Source organism: Silurus meridionalis, chromosome 20 (assembly GCF_014805685.1).
Source record: "Silurus meridionalis isolate SWU-2019-XX chromosome 20, ASM1480568v1, whole genome shotgun sequence".
Classification (NCBI taxonomy): Eukaryota; Metazoa; Chordata; class Actinopteri; order Siluriformes; family Siluridae; genus Silurus; species Silurus meridionalis.
The window spans coordinates 11,404,098-11,409,813 of NC_060903.1; positions in this window are offsets into that span (position 1 = coordinate 11,404,098).

Below are 5,716 nucleotides of genomic sequence, written 5' to 3' on the forward strand. Positions count from 1 at the left end.
TTTGCAAAATGTATTTTGACCAAAGAAATATGTAAATGTACAGATGTTGAATTTTATTTTAATTGAAAAAATCCTCCCTAAGAATGAAGAACAGATTTACACATTCTTGGCATCTATAGATAGATTTGCTAAATACTCATCTGAAATACTTTGGTGTTCTTTGCTAGTTGGATATTAATTTCTAACCTTGTAATCCAGTTCATCCCAAGCAGTTCATAGGTTTTAGGATCAATAACTGGGCAGGTGAATTTGGTTCCAATTAATTACAGTCCCCATTAAGTTGCATGTTGCTGAAGTATGGAATGGTAGCGAGGTTGGTTCAGTATTTCTTTCACCTGAAATCATAACATCATGATTTAGGCCTCATCATAGCACAGAGACAGCGCTGGTTAAAATAGTAAATGGCCTCCTATTGACCTTTGCTAAGGTTTGTGTCTCCTTACTTGTGTAACTTGATCTTAGTGCAGCTTTTGACACCATGGAGCATAATATAATAGACTAGAAAATGTTGGAATAAAGGGAACAGCTAACCACATCCATAGACCTCCTTCTTGGCCCTCCTCTTTTCCTCCTTCCTGGTGGCTCCATCCTCAGCATTCTTCTACCGATATAGCCCATGTCCCTCCTCTGCACATGTCCAAACCATCTCAATCTCGCCTCCCTTACCTTGTCTCTAAAACGTCCTATATGCGCTGTCCCTCTAATAAACTAATTTCTAATCCTGCTCATCGTCGTCACTCCCAATGAAAATCTCAACATCTTCAGCTCTGCTACTTCCAGCTCCGCCTCCTGTCTTTTAGTCAATGCCACTGTCTCTAATCCATACAACATCGCAGGTTTTACCACAGTAATATAAACTTTTCCTTTCACTCTTGCAGATATTCTTCTATCACAGATCACTCCTGCCACTCTTCTCCACCCACTCCACCCTGCCTGCACTCTTTTCTTTACTTCTCTAACACACTCTTCATTACTTTCCACTGTTGACCCCAGGTACCTGAACTCCTCCACCTTCTCCACCTCTTCTCCCTGCAACCTCTCATTCACACACATGTACTCTGTTTTACTCCTTCTGCCTTTCATTCTCCTTTTTTCCAGCATGTACCGCCACCTCTTTAGGCTCTTCTCAACCTGTTCCCTACTCTTACCACAAATCAAAATATCATCTGCAAACATCATAGTCCAGGCTCCAGACTCCTGTCTGACCTCGTCCGTCAACCTGTCCATCACCGTTGCAAACAGGAAAGTGCTAAGAGCCGATCCTTGATGCAGCCCAACCTTCACCTTAAACCAGTCCGTTGTTCCTACTGCACACTGCACTGCTGTCATACTGTTCTCATACATGTCCTGCACCACCCTCACATACTTCTATGACACCTGACTTTCTTATTACAACTTCTCTCTCAACACCCTTTCGTACGCTTTTCTCTAAATCCACAAACACACAATGCAAATCCTTCTGACCTTCTCTATCAACATTCTCAAAACAAATAATGCGTCTGTGGTGCTCTTTCTCTGCATAAAACCATAGTGTTGCTCACAGATGGTCACCTCTCCTCTCAGCCTGGCTTCCACTACTCTTTCCCATAACTTCATGGTGTGACTGATCAACTTTATCCCCCTGTAGTTACTGCAGGGCTACACTTATCCCTTATTCTCAAAATCGGTACCAACACACTCCTTCTCTATTCTTCAGGTATCCTTTCACCTTCCAAAATGTTGTTGAACAACCTGGTTAAAAACTCCACTGCCATTTCTCCTAAACATCTCCATGCTTCTACCAGTATTTCATCTGGTCCAACCAACCTTCCACTCTTCATCCTCTTAATCGCTGCTCTCACTACCTCTTTACTAATCCTATCCATTTCCTGCTTCATCTCCACACCATCCAACCTTCTCTCTCTCATTTTCCTCGTCATCAGCTTGCTCAAAATACTCCCTCCATCTTCTCAACACACTCTCCTCACTAGTCAACACATTTCCATCTCCATCCTTTATTGCTCTAACTTGCAGCACAGTCCCTCTGTCTGGCCAATCGGTATAAATACTTTTCTCCAACTTTACATACAGCTCCTATTATACCATTTCTTTGGCTTTCGCCCACATTCCTTTCTCTACACTCTCTGAGATAAAGTTTGGTGTTCCACAAGGATCTGTCTTACTGAGTTACTCTTTATATGCTGCCTCTGGGTGAAATTATACGTAAACATCATATTAGCTTCCATTGCTATGCTGTTAATACACAGTTGAACATTTCCACAAAACCAGATTAGAGAGATCATCTTAAAAATTTTGAAGAGTGTGTAAAGGGCATTAGACAGTGGATGCCTGAGAACTTTCTTCTGCTTAACACGGATAAGACAGAAGTAATTTTACTAGGTTCACATGCAGGTAGAGGTAAAATTTCAGATAATAGCATCCCTGGAAGGTCTTTTTGTGTCAGTGTGTACAGCAGACCTTGGTGTGATTGTTGGCTCTCATCTGTACTTTGAGGCTTATGTGAATAACATTACCAGGATAGCCTTCATTCACCTTAAAAATATTGCTAAAATAAGAAATGTGATGTCATTACAGGATACAGAAAAATTTCAATTTCATTGTTTTTGTTATATCGAGAGTAGACTATTATAACACTTTACCATCTAGATGTTCTAGTAAGTGCATAAATAAGCTTCAGTTAGTTCAGAATGCAGCAGCAAGAGCCTGTACCAGAACAAGGAAATATGACCCTGTTTTAATCAGTCTACATGAGCTCTCAATTAAATATCTAATTTATTATAAAATACTACTACTGATGTACAGTATAAAGCTCATCCAGATCTTCAAAAACACTCAAATTAATGCAGTCAAAACAGGCTTATAATGCCTGCTTTGTTTCATTGGTCCATATCCTTACGGTCCTTACTACAGGCTTAGCAGATTTGAGTTTTTACCCCTATGTTCCCTAGGGAGTAGATGAACCAGGCAGTTGGTCCAAACCGAGGATTTCAGCATGAAAGATCTCTTGTATAAGAGATGACTGGGATAAGAGCAGCCTTGGATAAGATGTCTGGGATAAGAGACGAGCAACACTTCAACATCAGCATACCTGAATGAACATGCGAGGTTGGGAAGACAACACAATCCAAATATCCTAGTTCACCAAAACACTTGTCAGGATTGTCTATGAGCTGAAGTCTTCAAGAGTCTCATCTCACTCTTTTCAGTTTTCTCCAATACAGATCCATGAATATCAGTCACACAGACATCAGGACGTGTATGAAAAATATCCAAAGTTTAATAGAGAGAATGTATATACAGTATAGAAATTTTTCAGTCAAGAAACAGCCATCTAATAAGGATTCTACCAAATTAGACAACTTTATTGTCATTGTGCAGGGTGCTAACTGCAATGAAATGCAGTTAGCATCTAACCAGAAGTGCATAGATAGCTTATTTACAAGTGACAGTGTAATAAATAAGGGTATGAGGTTATACGGAAGGTGTGGTAATATGTACATATAACTGAATAAGGGTATATATAGCGTGGTTTTTATGTAAGTATGATACAGTAAGAAGTGGTATGACAGATATAGCTGTACAAAAGGAATGTCATTATGAATATATACATCTATATCTCTATCTATATCTATCTATCTATCTCTCTCTCTCTCTCTCTCTCTCTCTCTCTCTCTCTCTCTCTCTCTCTATATATATATATATATATATATATATATATATATATATATATATATATATATATATATACACAGAATAAACAGAATAAATATGGATGGATATACAGAAGTGTAATGAGTTTTTGGGTGGTGCAAGGATGCATGATTTTAAAGTGGTGCAAAATAGTGCAAAACACAGAAGAAAAGTGGCAGTGCAGTGGTGATTGTTAACACCATATCAGCTGTTCAGTGCAGAAACAGCCACGGCAAAGAAGCTATTTTTCAGTCTATTTGTTCTGGCTCTGAGACAACGGTAGGGTCTGCCCGATGGGAGAAGTGTAAAAGTAGGCGTGGAGGATCATACTGATACAGAAGTTCACTCAGATACTGTGGTGCGAGACCGTTAACTGCTTTATACATCAGTAATAGTATTTTATAATCAATGTGACATTTAATTGAGAGCCAGTGTAGTCATATTTTCTAGATCTACTCACGACTATTGCTGCTGCATTCTGAACTAACTGAAGCTTATTTATGCACTTACTCGCACACCCAGACAGTAAAGCTTTACAGTAGTCTAATCTAGAAGTGACAAAAGCATTAACTAATTTTTTTTGCATCCTGTAACGACATCATATTTCTAATTTAAGCAATATTTCTAAGGTGAAAGAAGGCGATCCTGGTGATATTATTCACGTGAGCCTCAAATGAAAGACTAGTGTCAATAATCACACCAAGATCTTTGACAGCCGTACACGCTGAAACAGAAACACCATCCAGAGATGCTACATAATCCACTGTCTAATGTCCTTTACACACTCCTCAACATTGTTAAGCTGATCTCTCTCATCTGGTTTTGCTGAAATATACAGCTGTGTATCATCAGCATAGCAATGGAAGCGAATACCATGTTTCTGTATAATTTCACCCAGAAGCAGCATATAGAAAGAGAAAAGCATATATATATTATATATATATATATATATATATATATATATATATATATATATATATATATATATATATATATATATATATATATATATATAAAAGCATATATAAATTAAATCTTTTTATTTATTATTAAATGCTTCATGATCTGTTTAAAGAAACATAGAGGTAATGGATTTAGAACAATAGTATTAATAGATTTAATTCTTAATCTATATTAATAGATTTTGCAAAATAAAATGAATTTGCTCTCTTGTACGGGGGTAAAACTTTGATTGTTTGCGTGTTAAAATAATATTGTTATCAACAGGTTTATATTGCTATATACATAGTCTGGATTTAAATTAATAGTCTATATTTTTGTCTGATATTTAAAATTGTATAACTGAAATTGTTCAATAAATCGTCAGTGCCTATTGATGGTGTGCTTGTTAGTGCGGTGCTTCTATTCCTAGTTAATTTATTAATTAAACCACAGTACTGAATAAAAATCTATAATTATGCTTGTTGTCTATTGTGAGGGTAGAAAGACTTGCTGATCTAGCAACACTAAAAGCTTTTCTATAACTCAGGATGCTTCCATGCTGACTGAAATTGATCTAACTTCTCCATCTCTATATTTTTTTTTCATTTTTTGACTTTTAATCTTTTGATTTCGCTTACCAAATGATACGTTATATTCACCTAGGATAAAAGAGCTATTTATCTGTATTTTGTTAGCTCCCGAATGAAAAAAAGCTTACGTTGATCAGTAATCAACCTTAATTTTTATTGTGTAAAGTCATTGTCAGTGCATATCTATAAACTGGAATTATGCCTTAAGCGCAAATATAAAACATGCAAAATGCCATACGTATTTTTTATTCCATTGCTCCGCCCTTTAACCAGCAAAACTCATAGACTTTAATGTATGTCTTCGTTCGTTTATTAAGTGCGTCGACGACGATTACAAATCTGTTAAAAATCAGTCAGTAACCAGTTCCTCCCGAATCAGAAAGCGCCGCTTTCGCTCAGATTTAGTGTCAAGTCTCATTCATAAGAGGCGTGTTCTGTCAGAAGCTCAAAAAAACAACAAGCTCCTTCACGCGTGTCCAAGCAGTTACGTGTTT